This window comes from Coregonus lavaretus, assembly GCF_964263955.1.
Source record: "Coregonus lavaretus genome assembly, chromosome: 1".
NCBI classification, from domain to species: domain Eukaryota; kingdom Metazoa; phylum Chordata; class Actinopteri; order Salmoniformes; family Salmonidae; genus Coregonus; species Coregonus lavaretus.
This window is the reverse complement of record NC_139988.1, coordinates 30,062,134-30,085,085: the sequence shown is the minus strand read 5'-3', so window position 1 is coordinate 30,085,085 and position 22,952 is coordinate 30,062,134. Positions and strand designations below refer to the sequence as shown.

The 22,952-nt window shown below is 41.9% G+C and overlaps 1 pseudogene across 1 annotated transcript; it reads right to left on the bottom strand.

Annotated features, from left to right (window-relative positions):
• Positions 1-1,313: 1,313 nt before the first annotated feature.
• Positions 1,314-21,638, bottom strand: LOC311108420 (annexin A5-like; annotated as a pseudogene). Its single transcript, XR_014615190.1, has 15 exons — positions 21,553-21,638; positions 11,572-11,834; positions 10,729-10,811; positions 9,879-10,100; positions 9,514-9,601; positions 7,617-7,711; positions 6,800-6,911; positions 6,487-6,577; positions 6,277-6,356; positions 5,530-5,586; positions 5,243-5,336; positions 4,115-4,210; positions 2,570-2,628; positions 2,225-2,347; positions 1,314-2,069 (listed from the first exon to the last, which is right to left on the bottom strand). The product of XR_014615190.1 is annotated as an annexin A5-like (transcript).
• Between the last annotated feature and the right edge of the window lie 1,314 nt (positions 21,639-22,952).

The window sequence follows — 22,952 nt, the reverse complement described above, 5'->3', positions numbered from 1 at the left end:
TAGAAATAATGCTGCACTCACACGCAAATTCTGATTGCAGAAGAAAAGATCAGTCTGTAAAAATAGAAAGGATTAGTTATGAACAGATGTCTGATGTTCTTTTCCAGCTACAGGGACAAAAAAATAATCCCAAAACAATGCTCATGTGACCTGCTGTGTCCCTAATACCTATGTATTTACATGGTAGTTAGTGTATATAGGAAGATAAAGTGTACGTACAATGTAGTTACACATATTGGCTTTTTATCAACCGCTAATACAACCATGGTCTCTCAGTGAGCAGTCTGTGAACTGTACTGAGCTACAACAAGGCATTATTGCCATCTAGGGGCCAGAATGAAAATAACATGCATGGCAGGTAGAGGAATTGTGGGATATTGTATCTCATAAACATGATTCTAATCATATATGCACCAAATTAACATTGATTACATGTATTGACTATTGGCCTCTTGATTATGCCTGAACTCCAGTCCCAGTGTCTTCTGTATTGGAGCAGGGTTTATAGACCAGTGTGAAGAAAAGGGTGTAAGGGAAATCTCAGTATTTTTTTTACTTCATATTTATCATCTAAAGCACCACCGCAACATATGTGAAAAGGGCCGTGTTTCCGATGACATCCGGTGTGTATCATGTGATTTTAATCTATCGCCTTTGGCTACTTTTGCCTACTCATAGTTGGTTAATAAAATCACGTGACGTACACCAGATGAAGGAATCGTAAACACATCTCCTTGTCGATCTTTTTGACTACAAAAAGAGAGGAACATGCCTTTTTCAAATATGTTGATGTTGGGGTGCTGCTGGAGATCATGAATTTAAAAAATGTTGTAATGTCCCTTCAAATGTGTGGGGTGAGTCATCCCTGGACAGGAGAATAATTTATCATGTGGAAGATAGTCAGAGGTAAAGTCTACAGGACCAGACCCCAGCCCAGTGGATAGAACCCTCATTAACAAAATACTCAGGTACAGCCTATGGATGAATTATGTGATGGCTGACTGAGTATGCCTTTGTCTCTCTCTATCTCTCTCTGTCTCACACGAGCACACTGACACCCATACGACCTGTCTACAAAATCATATTGCTATGACTGCTTTCAAATAAAGGTTATTGCAACTGGCATGGTTTCTCCTTTGCTCACTGACTCCACGAATAACAGGCCAAGAACATCAGCCATTGTTTGAAAATGTCAGGGGTCATGATAGTAGCAGAAACAGGAAATAGTGCTCTTCCTTGCCTCAAGACTAAAACACAGTATGATGCAACCCAACATTAGCATGGATGAAATCATCATTAGGGGAAACAACAGCCGTGTTTCTCAACATTTATTTTCAGATGTAATATTCATCAGAGCACCGTTACTGAAATGTGATGCAATGAGATTTAAGTTAAAAGTTAGATTGACAGATATGCTCAAAGAGATTGTAGCAAAAAGCAGACAGCATGAGTGAGTGTAGTGAAAAAAAAAGAGTAAAAAAACAAACAATGATAGTGTACACACACACACCATATAAACACAAATATAAAAAGGACCACTTTGGTATTTTAGCTGCTAAGTATTCTGACTTCAGAGACTTCAGAGTAATTTATTTAACATTGCTCAACTAAACCAATTACTACGGAGTTAACTTGTACAATTAGATATGTATAATATTGGCACAGGTTTGTTAAATAAAAACGTTTTATAAAATACATATTGATTTAAATTCCAATTCTAATCTAATCAAAGTTGCACATTTAAGGGCATTTTTAGCCAGACTAAGTTATAATATCCAGCACAGATGTTACACTTATGGAAAAATATATACTTTCTTGCTCATAAAAAATATAGAAAAGGAGCAGCTTTTATGATAGGTTCTCATATCATAACATGTGATAAAAGTTGCTTTGAAGAAAATGGATAGCCTGGCATGCATTATTGCTGATTGTGGTGCATGCATAGATTAGCTTAATAGATAGATAGATGGCGTGGGGGAGATCCTGTAAAGAGAGCTGACATGGGTCCTCTAGTCGCTCCCTCCACACAGCTTTAACAGCAGTTTCTTATAGTCCCCTGAGGTGTCTCCCTGTCATAGACAACAACAACAACACAAACACATCAACAAACTAGTCCAGAACATCATACTAGAATGCCCAACCTTCTCTATAGCAGTAGCATTATTGATGTATTGGTGTGTGTAGGTGTGTGTGTATGTGTGTAGTGATGAGGAGAGATACTTACAGAGATGTCTGTGTAGAGCGACTTGCCGTATGTCTTGACGTATTCCTGACGGATATCCAGCATGTCCACCTCAGAACGGGTCACCATGATCCGAATCAGGGTTTTGTCCTTGGTCCCGGCCCCCTGAGAAAAAACACACACACACACACACACACACAGACACACACACACACAGGTCAGGCTGGACCTTAGCACTGATTTGAAGAGTACAGTTATCAGAAGCAATTACTGTAATAACACTTATCAGTGTGCACTTATCAGTCGTGGACAGTTTTGTTGTTCTGTTCTGTATGTACAGTATTTTGTAATCAGTCCAGACAGACAGACATAAACGGGGCGTCTTACCTTCATGGCCTTGTAAAGTCTCTCAGCGAAGTAGGCGGGTGTGTTCTTAATACACTTGACTGGAACATGGAGAGAGCAGAAGGTTAGAATGCCCAGCATGTACTAATCACCCTACTGAACCTTAGACTAGCACCCGCCTACTTCAGAGGGAGGGACTGATAACATGGCCCAGTCTGTTTGTGCTACAATGCCAACTCCTAGTCAGTCATTGTCATGCCAAATGTTTAGCTTGGAAATTTAAGTAATGGAGTTGGCAAGAGCACAAACAGACTTGAGACAAGGTGACTGATATCGTGTGTTGAAGGAAACTCTCAAAAACAAACAAAACTAACAGTTTAAAATGACATGAAGGGATAAACTGAAAATATTGTACATAAAGTCATATCTGAAACCGGACCTTGAAAATACTCTGAGTGTACAAAACCCTTTTGCCCTCAGAACAGCCTCAATTTCTTCGGGGCATGGACTCTACAAGGTGTCGAAAGCGTTCCACATGTTGACTCCAATGCTTCCAACAGTTGTGTCAAGTTGGTTGGATGTCCTTTGGGTGGTGGATCATTCTTGATACACACCAGAAACTGTTGAGTGTGAAAAACCCAGCAGTGTTGCAGTTCTTGACACAAACCTGTGTGCCTGGCACCTACTACCATACCCCGTTCAAAGGCACTAAAATATTTTGTCTTGGGTATTCACCCTCTGAATGGCACACATACACAATCCATGTCTCAATTGTCTCAAGGCTTAAAAATCCTTCTTTAACCTGTATCCTCCCCTTCATCAACATTGATTGAGGTGGATTTAACAGGTGACATCAATAAGATATCACAGCTTTCACCTGGTCAGTCTATATCATGGAAAGAGTTCATAATGTTTTGTATACTCAGCATATATGAAAATATATGAATGTAGTTTGATAAATACAGTCAGAGGGGTGAAATTCATTTTCAAACATCACATCAACATGACTTCTGTACGGACAAACATCATGCATAATGGAACAAGCAAACAACACATCATCACTATGAAGTGTGTATGGAGAGTGAGTATCTCTTGATACATAGTCAGATAACAACAATGATGTCATTCAGTCAAATGAATCTAAAAGCAAGTTACTGTACCATTAACCTGAGCAATGATAGCCAAGTGAAGGAAAACACAACAACAATGACTCATTCAGACAGCAACAGAGTGTGACAACTCACATATTGTTATAGCATCTTCTATAACACCTTTTAACAATAAGAATGAGTAAGCTATGGGTGTTAAGACATTCAACACATTTGGCTTAGAAAGAAATTCCCCACTACTGTTACGTCAAAACGGTGAAACCCCATTCAGTAATTGGGTGGAACCATTGTACAAGTTTTTTTTGGGTAATCCCTTATACATACATCTGGGTATGTCGCTCTCTGCGTGTGTGTGTTGTTATGGGTGTGACAGAGTGTTAGTATGTGTCTGCATAGAGACGTGTAGGTGTGACTCTGGATAGACCTGCATGGGTGTGAGAGTGCATGTGTGTGTGTTAACCGAAAGGTGTCCTCTTACCCACAGCCACCATTCCACTCTCCAGGTCTCCAGACATTTCTCTGTCGATGCTCTTCTCTAGGTCTCTGCCACACATCTGCTGGTACTCATGGAACACTACATGTATGCACGCACACGCACACACGCACACACATACACGGATAAGGTAGCGGCAAAAGCTACAAATCAAGATGAGCGGAGCGCACCAGAGGACTGATATTTCATATACACAGTGGCCATCTAGTACCGGGTCAGACCCCCCCTTTGCCTCCAGAACAGCCTGAATTCTGAAGGGGGAATGGATTCTACAAGGTGTGGCGTTCAAACGTTGCTCAATTGGTTTCAAGGGACCTAACGTGTGCCAGGAAAAAATTCCCCACACCGTTACACCACCAGCCTGTACCGTTGACACCAGGCAAGATGGGTCCATGGACTCATGCTGCTTACGCCAAATCCTGACTCTGCCATCAGCATGACGCAACAGGAACCAGGATTTGTCAGACCAGGCAATATTTTTTCATTCCTCAATTGTCCAGTGTTGATGATCGCGTGCCCACTGGAGCCGCTTCTTCTTGTTTTTAGTTGATAGGAACCCGGTGTGGTCGCTGCAATAGCCCATCCGTGACAAGGATTGACGAGTGCGTTCTGAGATGCCGTTCTGCACACCACTGTTGTACTGTGCCGTTATTTGGCTGTTTGTGGCCCGTCTGTTAGCTTGCACAATTCTTGCCATTCTCCTTCAACCTCTCTCATCAACAAGCTGTTTTCGCCCACAGAACTACCGCTGACTGGATGTTTTTGTTTGTCCCACCATTCTCTGTAAACCCTAGACACTGTCGTGCGTGAAAAGCCCAGGAGGCCGGCCGTTTCTGAGGTACTGGAACTGGTGCGCCTTGCACCGACGAACATACTACGCTCAAAGTCGCTTAGGTCACTTGTTTTGCCCATTCTAACGTTCAATCAAACAGTAACTGAATGCTTTGATGCCTGTCTGCCTGCTTTATATAGCAAGCCACGGCCACGTTACTCAATGTCTGTAGGAACAAACCATTTTCATGAACGGGTACCTAATAAACTGGCCACTGAGTGTACATTTAATTGATATTTTACTTCTGTTGTCACAGTACCATTCCTCTCCCCTGTAGTTACCTGCTCTGAGGTGGGGTTTGCTCCTGGCACACAGGATGGCATTGAACTTGGACTCATCTGTTCCCACCTTGTTCTCCCCAGCAGCATACAGGGCCTGGACAGAGGGCACACAATACACACAGGCGTCTTTCAATGAGATGGTAGAGATTTAAAGTATGCTGTGTCGTGTCCAGATTTTTTCCTGCTCAAATGGTCATGAAAAACACCTGTCCCTAAGTATGTTGAAGACACAATACAGTATGTGGATTAGACGTCACAAGGTTCATTATAGATAAATGGTCATTTACCTGGGCATCTTGTTTGGCTACAGAAATGTCCACAGTCTCTCTTTCATCTCGATTACCCTGAGAGCACAAACACAACACATAAACAGGGCTGGCTCCAGGCATAAGTGACATAAGCGATCGCTTAGGGATCCCGACTGGAACTCGGGGTCTCAACTTACTGTTGAGGGTTAGAATAGTAGAATACACAACGTGCAAGTTAGAAATTTGGTTGTGCATCAGCAGTTTTTCTATTGTTTTGTCAGTCACTGACAGTCACTCAATGAACCATGTCAGCTAACAATTCTTAGATTAGTAAATTAGTCTAGCCAGTTATGTAAACCTTGTAGTAATCATGGCCGAATACCGACCGGGCGCGCAGGGCCCTGGCCTCCAGGGGGCCCCCATTGATTTTGTTAGTCACTCTCACTCAGATATCATCAACATGGCCTAAGTCATGGCAAAATGTGTAGAATTGCAGGGAATTAGCTTTAAAACTTCAAAAATGTCTCTCTGCCCCATGACAAAATGAGTAGAATTGTATAACATTTGTTATAAAACTGCACAAAGTATCTCTGCCCCATGGCAAAATGAGTAGAATTTCAGGGGGGGGGGGGGGCAACTAAATCTCGCTTTGGGCCCCCAAAAGGCTAGAGCTGGCCCTGCACATAATTAATCATACATCTATATGTACTGTATGTATTCCTATGTATATACAGTATGTATTTCTAATGTATACATTATTCTATATCTATGGGCCATAGGCTGTACCTGGGCCAAAGAGATGAGGAGTCTACGGAAGTGTCCTGAGGTGTCCCCACTGATGGCATCTTCCAGTGACTTCTTATTCTCTGAAATAACACACACAGCTTTCTTACACAGTACAGTGCAGTACACTAGTCCTATTCTCCATGTAGTGCCTGTCTGCCTGTCTGCCTGTCTGCCTGTCTGCCTGTCTGCCTGTCTGCCTGAGGAACTTACCTGTCCTGAAGACCATGTTGATCTCTCTGATCTCTGCGTTGGAGCGAGAGGACAGGATCTCTATCAGACAAGCCTCATCTGTCCCTGCACCCTGTCAGAACATACAGTCGAGAACAGTTGGTAGGTTTACAACATTAATATTATTTACCAAATATGATTTGGTTTGTTTTTCTCTGTTCCTTAAACTAGTTTAGCTAGTTGTGTCAACCACAAAACTAAAACATTCCACTTGTTGCATGCATGCACGAACGCAAACACACACACGCTAAGAGGGAATATCCATGTCAGTGATTATGAAAACCCTTTCACAAACCTTAATGGCCTCTGAGTTCGTATGCATCAAGCTGGGCTGGGGTCTTCAACATGGCCAGAACCAGCTTCTCAAAGTTCCCTGACAGCTCTGACTTCAGATCCTTAACCAGATCCTAGGAAGGTAGGGGGATACAAGCTTGGTATGATTCAATGCTATCCAAGCAGTTCTTGAGGTGGGCCGGAGCTCAGCAGTACAGAGAAGAAACACCTTCACTGTTCTATGACTTGAATATCGACACCGTCATTTTCTGTACTGCTTGAGTACTGGCACCTCTTTTAGAATATTGGCTCTGAAATATGACGAGTAGCGGCAAATGTACACAAAGAGTACCGGCACCCAAAATGAGTGGTGGTACATACTTCAGTCCACTTCAAGCACTAATGCTATCTGTGTTCAACTGCTGTGCCATATGTGTTCCGGGTACTGCTATAATGGGGTCTGATGGAATCAAATCCCCCAGCTACGTCGTTTACTAGCAGAACCAACAGCTGCTGTTTAGAGATTACTGGCACACACTAGAGAATGCAGTCTGACCCTCACTTCAGGGCACATATTCAGACCATTTTATGATGCTGTAACACTCATTATTTTAATTGTTCCATAATAACTCAACTTAGATAAATAAAGTACCACGTTTTTTTTAAGTAACCAAGAGTCGAGCCTACTCCTTCCAAATACTTTCCCATAATAAGAAATTAAATGATTTGAAACATTTATAGTCATGGTCACTATTGTCTTTCTATGATAAGAAATAAGCTATAAGAAAATGTTCAGAATATTGTACCAATGTAGTATAATGTCATTATGACTGTATTACCTTTCCGTAGGAGGTTTTGAAGGCCATGAGCAGGGGAACACGCTGTATGTTGGAGCGACTCCCTAGCAGGTCTATGATGGCCTGTTCATCAGTACCTGTAGGACAAGTTGACTGTCAGAACACACATTCAAAATAGCCCATTTCCCTTGGTGGGTTTATAATTTATTTTTACTAGCATAGCTCAGCAAATAACATTACCAGGTCTTCATACATAATTAAGTCATTCAAAGATCGAAGGATCAATGATAGAAGACAACGTAATTGCTAGTGTTGATTATACCTATCCAATCCTTTCAGATCTACACAAGTGTGTATTGCATAAGGGACTGGCAATGGGTTGTTTCTGGACAGGACCTATTCTCTCATGACATCTGGCCATTACACATGTAATATTTGTTTCTGGTTCCAAGATTAGATAGGGCCTAATGTAGGCTAGGCCCTAATTTATGTGCTCTCTGACACCTGGAGTTGGAAGACAGAAGACAATGCCAAAGGACTAGTCAGCCCTTCCACCTCTGAAGGGCCAAAATGTTTCTCTCTGTTACAGTATTCAGAAGACTGACTATTGAATGTGATAGAATAATACTATAGTATCCATGTCTGGTATTTATCTGAAACTTGATCACTGAGGATAACTCTGATGCTAACTATATGCATGTATGATCTCTGTGGTTACGTGTATCTGTATAGGGTGAATTCTGAATTACTATATGCAAAAAGGTTTTATGGTCCTCTCAGGAATTCTGTCATATTTACACTGGTCTCATCCCCCACAGAAGCATTTCAATGCTGTGACACCCTGTGGAGATCGGGCCTTGGTGGTCAGGTTACACTGTAAACTTGGTATCATTTGATTGGTCAAAGGTGGTTGGATTTGGGTTGAAAGGTTACACCTGTTATAAATGGAATTAAATGCCTTTGTTCAGTCTCTTATCCTGTATCCAGTCCATGGAGGAAGGTTGTATGATCAATTCTAATTTCATAGGCTTCTAGGCCTCTGGCTAGTAAGCATCTCTTTGTCCATGCTTGGCGTTGTAAGTTAACCTTAGAATCTATATGCCTAGAATAATGCTTTGTTAATGTCAGTATTGCCTTGTAACTTAAGCTTTATGCCTTGTATGTCAACCCATTCATTTTACAAAGTTATGAAATAATACTTGCTTTGATATTCGCTTCTCATGACCATTCCTTGATCTTAGTCAGGTAAACACATAATACTCGATTGCACATGGTTCAACTGTAGTCTTTTGCATATTGCTAATTATCTTTATGAGTCAGATAACCATTTTAATAGGCTAATTGCTTAGTCTTATTACAAGTCACATGTGAGGTACTTATAATATCATATACACTGTCAAATATTGCTGCCCACTACACTAATTCAATCACTGGACCCATGTATAAAAGTCTAGGGGCTGTTTCTGGACAGGGTCTAAGTCACTCACTAGACTCCAGTATAAGGGGCTAGGGGTTGTTTCTGGACAGGGTCTAAGTCACTCACCAGACTACAGTATAAGGGGCTAGGGGTTGTTTCTGGACAGGGTCTAAGTCACTCACTAGACTACAGTATAAGGGGCTAGGGGTTGTTTCTGGACAGGGTCTAAGTCACTCATCAGACACCAGTATAAGGGGCTAGGGGTTGTTTCTGGACAGGGTCTAAGTCACTCACTAGACACCAGTATAAGGGGCTAGGGGTTGTTTCTGGACAGGGTCTAAGTCACTCACTAGACTCCAGTATAAGGGGCTAGGGGTTGTTTCTGGACAGGGTCTAAGTCACTCACTAGACACCAGTATAAGGGGCTAGGGGTTGTTTCTGGACAGGGTCTAAGTCACTCACTAGACACCAGTATAAGGGGCTAGGGGCTGTTTCTGGACTGGGCCTATGTAACCAACTCACCAAAGCCCTTCATGGCTTTCCTCAGAACCTCCACATCTCTCAGTGGGTCTGCTCCTGGATAATCCTTGATGGTTCCCCGGAATCCTCTCTGAAAGAAAAGGGAATTTTTCCGAAATGTTACCAGATTGCTTTACCCTGTCAGTGATATTTGCCAGTAAAACTCCTGGCAAAATCTCTAATCATTGACATCTCAAGAAGAGTAAGAAAACTATAGAAGCACGATCAATATTAGTGCAGAACACTCAGGTTTTCAAGTTTAAACCCATGGATAAAGTATGGACACTTAACCAGATGTCTACCTGTCCTAAATTGTATTTTGAAGGACTATTGTCACAATAGGGTTAAATCTTCCCAGTGTCTCTTACATTAATGGCAGGAGAGACGGGCATGGCTCCACCTCCATATCCTGGCATGGACGGGTTGGGTGATGGGGCTTGAGGGTACCCTGGCATGGGCTGGTTAGGCGCTGGTCCTCCTCCGTAACCAGGCATGGAGGGGTTGGGTGAGGGTGCCTGTGGGTAGCCAGGCATGGGCTGGCCTGGGTAGCCCATGCCTGGGCCTTGAGGCTGGGGCATCTGCCCTCCTGGCTGGGGGTACAGGCCACAAGGCTGTTGGTTAGGGGGCTGGGGGGCAGGGTGGCGGTATCCACCAGGGGTGAACATGGCTGCTGAGATCTGGTTGGCATGTGATTGGAGCAGGAGAAATGGGCATCCAATAAAATGTGCACAGGCAGGAAGCTGATTGGTTTCAATTAATATGCAAGCAAAGCTGTTTTGTAGATGATCAATTATGTTTTATAGATGTCGATTAATCATCTGCTTTTGTTTTTTGATTATAGAGACAATAAAAGACAATGCAACAAAGAAATGATACAAAACATGGAGTTTTGAAGGATTACGACAGTGAAAGAGAAGGTTGAAGCAAATGACTATGTTTTTGAAGCACTATCTGAGCTAATAAACATGAGCTACATTCTTTTCGTCATGCAACAGAGACTTGTAAGGAAGGTTAACAAGAAAGCTGCAACATAGATAGATATGAGAAAAAGATGATGACCTGGGTAAAAACTCTTACCGGTCAATAATTGGGTTGGGATTTCCAATATTGGCCGTGCAATTCATGTTAACTGAAATATGTAATGCAAGCATCTGATAGGGATGAATTCAAGGCATATGTTGTGAATATTCTCCATGTGTATTTTCATGCCAGATTTACCATGGCTGGGAGATTGCCTGTGTTGAATCCAGGGATGGACAGATTATCTATGGTGGGGAAACCAGCACCACCTGCCCAACTACCTGCAACAGATGACATAAATGGGCATGTCACTAAACTGTTTATGGCAAATCACTGACAAATTGCTATGTACTATTACTACTGTTTTACAACAGTATGTACTGTTTTGCTTTGATGTTGTGGTTGTATATGATTGGAGTCAACCAATCAAACAATTGATTAATAAATCAATAAATCCTTCAATCAGCTGTTACCAGAAACCAGAGGATAATTGTTCAGTTTTCAATAGAACATAGAAAGTGCTTAAACTTCATACTAGAGAAGTTTTAACAAATATCTGGTGATTCTGCTAGGGCAGAGAGGTAAGGAAATTGGTCAGTATTAAATTGGCTTTGGAATGAGACACCAGGACTAGCAATGAACTGTTTACACTTGCCAATTCTAGTCAGCAGAGTGATACTCAGGGCACACATAATGGGAGGCCTGTGTCAGTCACTAGTTAGTCTGTGAGTGTTGTCTCTCAGCACAGCGGAGGTTGTTTAGAGAACACAACGCTTGCAGCACAACATTAAATCTAAACCTCATGATGATCTCTGGGCCTGAGACAAGAGGACACAGTCTCTGAGTCTGTCCATCAGTAGCCTATCCTCTTTACCTGACCATCTCTTAATGTTTCAGTCCCTCCATCTATCTGTCTCTGTATACGTGTCTCTGTCTGTCTGTCTGCCTTAAGATTATATTACATATCATGTATAACACCTATAAAACATGCTGTATGTGCATATATTAGACATATAATGATCTGTTGTCCTGAGGCCTTACCTGCTGGGGGCATGGCTGGGTACCCTCCAGCTCCAGGCTGAGGGAGGTAACCACCAGCCTGTGGGGGGTAACCACCTGCTTGAGGGGGATAGCCGCCTGCCTGGGGTGGGTAACCTCCTGCCTGGGGTGGGTAACCTCCTGCCTGGGGTGGGTAACCTCCTGCCTGGGGTGGGTAGGCGCCCGGCTGAGGGGGATAGCCACCAGCTTGTGGGGGGTAGCCACCAGCTTGAGTGGGGTATCCTGGATAGCTCATGGTTTATGGTCTGAAATAAGGAAAAATATCCAAATGTAAGGCCTATTTTTTTATGTGTAAATGCATTTTGTTAGGAGTTTTTCTGTTCCGGGTTAGGTTATGATGACAGGAAAATACACAGTGGGCCACTCCCCTCTCAATGGAGTTTAGCTGGGGAGAAGAAACACGGCTAAATTCCCCAGGATGACCTATTAAGCAGGAAGGAATCGTGATTTCCTGGGCTGATGGTTTAATTGTTAACAATATCAATTTATGGGTTGGGCCACTGTATGAAAATGGAACAACTACATTCATGAAATTGAGTATTTTCCTGAACTTTACCACAAAGAAACTCAGAAATTATCTTTTTGAGACACATACAGTGCCTTCAGAAAGTATTCATACCCCTTAACTTATTCAAAATGTTGTTGTGTTACAGCCAGAATTCAAATGGATTAAATATATGTTTTTCATCTACCATCTACAGACAATACCCCATAATGACAAAGTGAAAACACTTTTGACATTTCTGCACATTTATTGAAAATGAAATAGAGAAATATCTAATTTACATAAGTATTCACACCCCTGAGTCAATACATGTTAGAATCACCTTTGGCAGCAATTACTGCTGTGAGTCTTTCTGAGTCTCTAAGAGCTTTGCACACCTGGATTGTACAATATTTGCACATTATTCTTTTTTAAATTCTTCAAGCTCTGTCAAGTTGGTTGTTGATCATTGCTAGACAGCCATTTTCAAGTCATGGCATAGATTTTCAAGCCGATTTAAGTCAAAACTGTAACTAGGCCACTCAGGAACATTCAATGTCGTCTTGGTAAGCAACTCCAGTGAATATTTGGCCTTGTGTTTTAGGTAATTGTCCTGCTGATAGGTGAATTCATCTCCCAGTGTCTGGTGGAAAGCAGACTAAACAAGGTTTTCCTCTAGGATTTGGCCTGTGCTTAGCTCTATTCCGTTTATTTTTATCCTAAAAAAAACAAACTCTGTAGTCCTTGCCGATGACAAGCATACCCATAACATGATGCAGCCACCACCATGCTTGAAAATATGAAGAGTGGTACTCAGTGATGTGTTGTGTTGGATTTGCCCCAAACATAATGCTTTGTATTCAGGACATGAAGTTAATTTTTTTGCCACATTCCTTATTGCAAACAGGATGTTTTGGAATATTTGTTTTCTGTACAGGGTTCCTTCTTTTCACTATGTCATTTAGGTTAGAATTGTTGAGTAACTACAATGTTGTTAATCCGTCCTCAGTTTTCTCCTATCACAGCCATTGAACTCTGCAACTGTTTTAAAGTCACCATTGGCCTCAGGGTGAAATCCCTGAGCGGTTTCCTTCATCTCCAGCAACTGAGTTAGCAAGGACGCCTGTATCTTTATAGTGACTGGGTGTATTGATACACCATCCAAAGTGTAATTAATAACTTCACCATGCTCAACGGTATATTCAATGTCTGCTTTTTTTTTACCCATCTACCAATAGGTGACCTTCATTGTGAGGCATTGGAAAACCTCCCTCGTCTTTGTGGTTAAATCTGTGTTTGAAATTCACAGCTCGACTGAGGGAACTTACAATTATCTGTATGTGTGGGGTACAGAGATGAGGTAGTCATTCAAAACTAATGTTAAACACTATTATTGCACACAGAGTGAGTCCACCCAACTTATTAAGCACATTTTTGCTCCTGAACTTATTTAGGCTTGCCATAACAAAAAGTGGTTAAATACTTATTGACTCAAGACATTTCAGCTTTTCATTTTGAATTAATTTGTAAAAATGTCTAAAAACATAATTCCACTTTGACATTATGGGGTATTGTGTGTAGGCCAGTGACACAACATCTCAATTTAATCAATTGTAAATTCAGACTGTAACACAACAACATTTTGAAAAAGACAAGGGGTGTGAACTTTCTGAAGGCACTGTAAGTATCTGGAATAGTAATTGAGAAATAATGTATTATAATGGAAGAATGCCTTTTTATGAAATTTTGAAGCCCTTTTTGATGTTGTTGAATTGTTTTTCATAATATTTTAAAGACCTAGTTGCAACCTTGACACTCGTTTGCTTTTGTTACTTTTGGTGGTGGCAGCAGAACTGCTTGTTATTTGACACCAAGATTATGCTGCTGTGTGTGAAAAACCCATACTCCTATTTCATAACATGCCAACTTGTTCCATCCATGGTTCCATGCCTGGGTGCTTGAGTTTGACTGAAAGTGTGGGTGCAAAAGCTTGAGAGGGCGGTGGGGGGTGGGGGATCTGGGGGACTTCCGAATATTTTTGAATTTTTTTATAAATTTTTCCTACAATTCTACACTGTTTAACAGGGGGAATCCATATTTATGACCAGAACACAACAATTTCGTAGGTTTTGCCATAATAATTACACTATATATACACAAAAGCATGTGGACACCCTTCAAATTAGTAGAATTGGCTATTTCAGCCACCCCCGTTGCTGACAGGTGTATAAAATTGAGCACAACGCCATGCAATCGCCATAGACAAACATTGGCAGTAGAATGGCCTTACTGAAAAGCTCAGTGACTTTCACCGTGGCACTGTCATAGGATGCCACCTTTCCAACAAGTCAGTTCGTCAGATTTCTGTCCTGCTAGATCTACCCCAGTCAACTGTAAGTGCTGTTATTGTGAAGTGGAAACGTCTAGGAGCAACAACGGCTCAGCCGCAAAGTGGTAGGCCACACAAGCTTGGCTGTTGAAGCGCTGGTTATAAAATTATTGCATTAGAGTTCCTAGAGTGTGCGGCTCTCCTTTTCTTTTTCAAGTGTTCTACTCCGCTAGCCAGCACCTCACCTAAACCGGTATGCGTTTCTTTCGCCTCCAGGCCCCACAAGCTCACAGAACGGGACCGCTGAGTGCTGAAGCGCGTAGTACGTTGTCCTCGGTTGCAACACTCACTACCGAGTTCCAAACAGACTCTGGAAGCAAAGTCAGCACAATAACTGTTCGTCGGGAGCTTCATGAAATGAGTTTCATGGCCGAGCGGCCACACACACAAGATCACCATGCGCAATGCCAAGAGTCGGCTGGTGGGGTGTAAAGCTTGCCGCCATTGGACTCTGGAGCAGTGGAAACGCGTTCTCTGGAGTGATGAATCACGCTTCACCATTTGGCAGTCCAACGGACAAATCTGTGTTTGGCGGATGCCAGGAGAACGCTACCTGCCCCAATGCATAGTGCCAACTGTAAAGTTTGGTGGAGGAGGAATAATGGTCTGGGGCTGTTTTCATGGTTCGGGCTAGGCCCCTTAATTCTAATGAAGGAAAATCTTAACGCTACAGCATACAATGACATTCTAGATGATTCTGTGCTTCCAACTTTGGGGAAGGCCTTTTCCCGTTTCAGCATGAAAATGCCCCCATGCACAAAGCTAGGTCCATAAAGAAATTATTTGTTGAGATCAGTGTAGAAGAACTTGACTGGCCTGCACAGAGTCCGGACCTGAATGGAAGCAAGTCCCACCCCCAATAATAAGAGCTGCCCAGTGACACAAGCCTACCAGACGAGCTAAATTACTTCTATGCCCACTCCAATTTGCATACCGCCCCAAAAGATCTACAGATGATGCAATCTCTATTGCACTCCACACTGCCCTTTCCCACCTGGACAAAAGGCACACATACGTGAGTATGCTATTCATTGACTACAGCTCAGCGTTCAACACCATAGTGCCCTCAAAGCTCATCATTAAGCTAAGGACCCTGGGACTAAACACCTCCCTCTGCAACTGGATCCTGGACTTCCTGACGGGCCGCCCCCAGGTGGTAAGGGTAGGTAACAACACATCTGCCACGCTTTTCCTCAACACGGAGGCCCCACAGGGGTGCGTGCTCAATCCCCTCCTGTACTCCCTGTTCACCCATGACTGCACGGCCCTACTCCAACACCATCATTAAGTTTGCTGACGATACAACAGTGGTAGGCCTGATCACCGACAACGATGAGACAGCCTATAGGGAGGAGGTCAGAGACCTGGCCATGTGGTGCCAGAATAACAACCTCTCCCTCAACGTGATCAAGACAAAAGGAGATGATTGTGGACTACAGGAAAAAGAGGACCGAGCACGCCCCCATTCTCGTCGACAGGGCTGTAGTGGAGCAGGTTGAGAGCTTCAAATTCCTTGGTGTCCCCATCACCAACAAACTATCATGGTCCAAACACACCAAGACAGTCGTGAAGAGGTCACGACAAAACCTATTCCCCATAAGGAGACTGAAAAGATTTGGTACATGTCCTCAGATCCTCAAAAAGTTATACAGCTGCACCATCGAGAGCATCCTGACTGGTTGCATCACTGCCTGGTATGGCAACTGTTCGGCCTCCGACCGCAAGGCACTACAGAGGGTAGTGCGTACGGCCCAGTACATCACTGGGGCCAAGCTTCCTGTCATCCAGGACCTCTATACCAGGCGGTGTCAGAGGAAGGCCCTAAAAATTGTCAAAGACTCCAGCCACCCTAGTCATAGACTGTTCTCTCTGCTACCGCACGGCAAGTGGTACCCGAGCGCCAAGTATAGGTCCAAAAGGCTTCTTAACAGCTTCTACCCCCAAGCCATAAGACTCCTGAACAGCTAATAAAATGGCTACCCAGACTATTTGCATTGTCCCCCCCGCCCCCCTTCCCCTCTTTTACGCTGCTGCTACTCTCTGTTTATTATCTATGCATCGTCACTAACTCTACCTACATGTACATCTTACCTCAATTACCTCGACTAACCTGTGCCCCCGCACATTGACTCGGTACCGGTACCCACTGTATATATAGTCTCGCTACTGTTATTTTACTGCTGCTCTTTAATTATTTTTTATTCATCTATTTTTTACTTGACACTTATTTTTCTTAAAACTGCATTGTTGGTTAAGGGCTTGTAAGTAAGCATTTCACTGTAAGATCTACACCTGTTGTATTCGGCACATGTGACAAATAAAATGTGATTTGATTTGAGAATTGACAGGTCTGAAACCCTACCTACCCTGTGACTCAAACATACCGCCCCGTTCCCTGAAAATCCCTCCCATAGTGATCGATGTCTGAAACCCTACCAACTCTGTGACTCTCACAAATATCCTGCCCCTCCCCTGACAGTCCCACCAACAGTGATTGATTGACAGGCCAAACTGTTAAGAATGTGACCAGGATATCGCATGATTATGAGGAAATGAAATCGGAAATGGGAGGAATAATATTGTTTTACCCAATAAGGATTTTAATTTTGTACCTGGTAAGTTAAGAAAAAGCATTGTTAAATTGCACATTAAGTTTTCATCTTCTTTCTGTCACAAATAATGTGATCACAATAATGTAGTACAATTACAAATGTGAACTTTGATTTATGGTGGCTTATGGTGGATAAATGAACATTCAATTCTCTGGCAACTGCTCTGGCGGACATTCCTGCAGTCAGCATGCCCATTGCATGCTCCCTCAACTTGAGACATCAGTGGCATTGTGTTGTGTGACAAAACATGCTAATTTTAGAGTGGCCTTTTATTGTCCCCAGCACAAGGTGCACCTGTGTAATGATATTGTTTAATCAGTTTCTTGATATGCCACACCTGTCAGGTGGATGGATTATCTTGGCAAAGTAAGCATTTCACTTTTAGTTCACACCTGTTGTTTACAAAGCACGAATACAATTTGATTTGTAACCGCGATTTCGGCCATGGTGCACTGCTGAGCTCGCATATGGGGCTCAGCCAGGACTATTACTTTTGTAACTGCATGAAAACGTTTTACCAATGTGATTTAACCGATTGAAATTGGAAAATATATGCCCAAAAAAATGCAGAATGGTGTTAAATGCCTGTAGACAGCTTGTGGAGGAAAATTACACTTGTATACTTTAGAATTATACCACAGAGTTGTCGAATACTCGTTTCTGATTGGCTAGAAGGGCATTCAATAATGGACATTAAAACCAGATAAATTGGAAAAGATATCTTGCAATCATGACGCAATATGCGCCTACACATGCATGCAGACCTTACTTGCTACAAAGATACAGAAAGCTAAACCAGCAACTACACAAACTGAAATTGGATACATTGTAAAGGCTGGTCCAGTGAGGAAAAAAACGTAGCTAGCATTGATTTGTTTTTGCAGAGAGCATCTGATGATGACCTAACGTGGTGAGTGATGAACATGAATTTCTCTGGTCCCTCAAGTGGCTCTATGTTGTCAAATCCTCCCACATGTTTCTAGTTTGACCAGCTGTTTTCAGCAACAGGCGTCGTCCATTATTTCCATGGTAATGTTCAGAACGTCGGCGTTTATCCTTTAGATTTCATATTGCTTCTAGCCTAGCATTTGATTTCCAACAGTGATGGTTTGTATAAACCTTGCTCTCTGCCTGTCTGACCTCGGAAACGATATTAAACTTTTGAAATTCGATCTCGCCCCTGTACAGAGAATGCTTTGACTGTGCAAGAACGAGATATCAACTTTTCTGATCCAGGCAAAATCATGCAACACTATTATTATCATCATGGATATATCCAATTAAATGTAAATAAAAACAGACGAACATTGAGCGTTTACTGCTCTTCCAGATGTAGAGTTTGTAACTTTATTTGGCTAAGTGAGAAGACGTTAGCCAGCCTGCTGCATAGCAACCAATGTTTTGTACAGATGAAAGTATTTTGTTTTTTGTCCTCAGATGGAAGGATGAAATAGTATAGATTTGCTTAACCAAATAACGTGCAGAACGCATTAGGCATCACAACCATAGCTATGTAAATTAAGTGACAGTGCAGCTTTTGTGATTGGACAGTAAGCATTCTAGGCGTTGTTCTTGACACTGATTCAAACAGGTTATTTTTTCTGAGGCTATAAATCGGTGCTAACCCTGCTCTTGAGCATGGCCAGCTAGCCCTGGGTTGGTGCTAGCCCACTTTAGAATGTACAAGTGTGAACACTTGCTTAGCCCCGGGCTAAAATCTCCCTTAGGCTAAGGAGGCTCTAAGCCCTGGGCTAAGGTAAAGTGTGAACAGGCCATGAATTTGCTCGTGGTGCGCACAGTTCAAATGATATGTAACACCATTGGACCAACGCCATCGGACATGAAACAATGATACAAATTTAACAACAGCACAACAAAATAGATACTTGTATTTTGCAGGTGCCTTTTCATTTTAAACACCAGTGGTGCATCTAGTGCTTTCTAACTGCACTGAAACAAATCAGTGGTGCACTGGAGCAAAGCAAAACTTTCAAGTGGTCAAAACCATTCATCTTGAGGTGACTGGGGAGCAGGTGCAAAATACAATCTGTTAATTATTATATAATATATAAAATTGGCATATCTATTTTAATACAGACTAGCTCAAAACATTGCTAATAACTGAAAATGCCAAATTACCCAATGGATCATGATAATTTTCTGGTAAAAAAGTGCACCCCTACTTTGAAAGTGGGGTGTTTGCTGCATTGCTCAGACACCTATGTTTCCATGGAAGTATTCCTTCTGATAATTTGCATTTTAGTGACAGTGGAAAGAATGACAGACTGTTGTTGTATTTGAATAGGAACACAGTTCTAGGTCAAGGGCCTGTTCAGCAGGATGTAAGGTTATAGAATGTTCAGATAGTCAAATCTGTTCTACACCATACATTTCTGTCTGTCAGAAAGAATAGGGAATAATTTACATTTTAGTCATTTAGCAGATGCTCTTATCCAGAGACGACTTACAGTTAGTGAGTGCATACATTTTTCATACTGGCCCCTCGTGGGAATGGAACCCACAAGCGCCTTGCACTACCAACTGAGCTACACGGGACTACATGAAACATGTGGCTGAAGCGCATCTTCAGTCCCAGTTGTAGAGCATCCACCAGAGGCTTACAGTACTTCAGGGATCTTCAGGGATCTAATCATGTCAGCTCTATTCATTCTATTTCAGAACATTTCATATCACTGACTAAACCCAAGGTGTGCCACCATAAGGAGCACATTCGGTATTCAACGAGTTCCGGAGGGCCGCACTGAAAATGTGTTATATTTCCTCACTGTCAAAATGTGCCAAAAATAGTCCTCTATCAATCATTTTTGGAGATATTTTTTTTCTCAAACCTCCCGCGGGCTGGATTGGACCCCCTCGCGGGTCCTATGTTTGACACCCCTTCTGTAGATGATACAGTATAATATTTATGGATTTAAGGACTACATAACTTATCACACCGTCACACATCACCTATTTAATCTTAGAAAAAAAAGGTGCTATCTATAACAAAAAAGGGTTATTCGGCTGTTCCCATAGGTGAACCTTTTGATGAACCCCTTTTGGGTTCCATGTAGAACCCTTTCCACAGAGGGTTCTACATGAAACCCAAAAGAGTTCAACTTGGAACCAAAAAGGGTTATCCTATGGGGACAGTCACAGAACCCTTTTGGAACCCTTTTTTCTAAGAGTGTACCGTATGCACACAAGTCTTAGACCACAGCCTAAAATTAAACTAAAAGAGTACGCCAAAGTCCAAACAGCAGAGGCTAAAGCAATCAACCATGCTTCTCATCTATCTAACCCATCTACAACTAATACTAATTTCAACACAAATGTATTTCCCTTTCTCCTATCAGTGGCCTGAGGCCTACAGATTTCAAGTAAACAAGCAACATTGTAATACAGGAGTGAAATTGTGACACAAAGACATCAATGCAAGAGGCCACAAGCTCAGCATACTCACCAAAGCCCATAGGCTATTAGCCTCCTGCATAATAATCAAACCACAAATCAATGGCAAATACAGCCTAAATGAAGAAACAGGCTACCAGCCGGCACAATCGCTCTGATATATTAGAATGAAATGTGGCACCTTTTGATTGATCAAATGTAAGGAACGTTACACATTTATACAGATCTGTGTATAAATATAAGTAGCCATATGGGCTCCATATGTGTAAGGCCCTGTAAAGCACACCCATGTTTGCTGGGCAAATGGGAGTGGGTATTGTGCTGAAGTGTGTGGGCATATTCCCCATGTTCAATACAATACAAATTATGGGTGTTACTGTTGAGGCCTTGAACTGGTACAAAAATAGATAGTTTGAAAATAACCTCAGTGACTCCAATGTATAGGAATACCTATACCAAAAGTTCAGCCAACTCTTTTACTGTATGTCGTGGGCTTTTGGGAATAGCCTACACTGTACCGTGACCGAATGACAGAACAGCAACTCAAGATAGACAGAAGCAAAAGATCGTTCATATTTTATCAGTCAATACCGAAACCATGCAAAAATACAATTACAACACTAAACTTTTGGTCGACTTTTTAGTGGTAAAGTAGCCAGCAAAACTTTAATTTACATTAGGTATTTAGTTGTAATTTTGCTACGTTGTAAAGGTTCCACACTAGTCTAATCGGAAGAACAAAAGCAAATTTACAGAAGACCTGGAAGCCGCCTGTCGTTGTCAGGCAAATTACTCAAACATACATTTCAAATAGCCTACTGTAGACCCATAACTAACCATAGGCCTAGCCTACTTTATCATGTTCTCAGTGCAATGAGACATTTTGTTATATTGTGTATAGCCTTCGCGCAAAAAGGCTCGCTAGTAGAGAAATCAATGTATCCATGCGATGTGTCAAAAACTCGAAAAATTAACTAATTATGCACTATCGCTACTGGAAACGATTGATATATTCTAGCTAGTTCAGCTTAGATTTAAGCGAAAAATGCATTTCGTTTGACACTTACCTTTGGTTTGCTATAATATAGACGTCTCTTCCTGGCGGCGCTGGGCTATTTTTCAAGCTCAGCCCCTGTATGTATTTAACGAAGGTGGGTGGGACTCCTCATACTTTCCTTTGAGAAACACCCAATGTTACACCGCACAGTGGGAACACTGGCGCACTATTGAACTCATGACAGTGACATGTTAGGTGACTCATCGAGATAGGGAAAAAGTGACGAATTCGCTCAGTCATATGCATAAGGTGCAATGGATTGAGCATAGCCAGGCCGGTCCTGGCAGTTTTGCCACAATAGGCGAAACCAAAAAATGCCTCTAAAACTAGAATAGTCCCAGTAAACAAAATGACGTTGAAAAGACGTTAAAAATACATATTTTCCAGACGTTGAAGTTAGGTTCAAATTAGATTCTGAATGAAAGGTTAAAAGGTATTTTCTGTTTAAAATACATATTTTCCAGGATGTTGAAAAGGTATATTTTCCGGACGTAAAAAAATCTGTATTTTCCGGACGTTGAAATCAGGTTAATTGTTGGTTCTGAATTAATGTTGAAATATGTATTTTCCGGATGTTGAAAATATGTATTTTGCTGATGCTAAAATCATGCTCATTTTTGGTTCTGAATGAAAGTTGAAAATAAGTAATTTATAGACGTCTATGTTTGTACCAAATCAAGGCTGGTCCAGACCGGACAAAATCTGAACCAAACATAGACGTCTATAATTGGTTCAGATTTGGTCCGGACTGGACCAAAAACCAATGTCTGTGGATGTGGAAGTCAAGGCAAAAAAAGACTTCCAAAAGGCTTAGGCATCGGTCTGTGCTTACTGAGATGTAGCCTACAGTGTTGCCTGAAATGTGATTTTATGAATACCCATTTATGTGGTCAGCCTACCGTTTGTAAAACACCAAAAAAGATAACCTGACAAGACCAAAAAAAAGACGTCCAAAAGACGTCGGCTCTTGCTTACTGGGGTATAGCCTACCATGTCGGTCAGCAATGGAATTTTATGAATGCCCATTTGTAAAACAGGCCATTGCATTGGCTTTATTAGTTCTGATTCCTGTGATTAATCAATTTGGCTATTTAAAAGCTCTGCATATCAGCTACCCAATTTTATCAGGAGTTATCGCGAGCCTATTTGCAATGTGTTTACACAGCGGGGAATGCAGAAATATTTTATTTTTCACTATGGTCAGTTTATCAAAAAATTGAAACCACTGACAATGGGCTGAAACTCCTGGAAAACAGTTGTGATTGTCCATTCCATATTGTCCATTTTACTTTGACCTGTCCTGTTTTTAGGATATGTTGTTTGTTAACATGACAGCACATTTTTTATTTGATTTGGCGACATTTAGGTTAGGCTATTTGATCGGAGAAACCTGCATGATGTAAGAAGTGT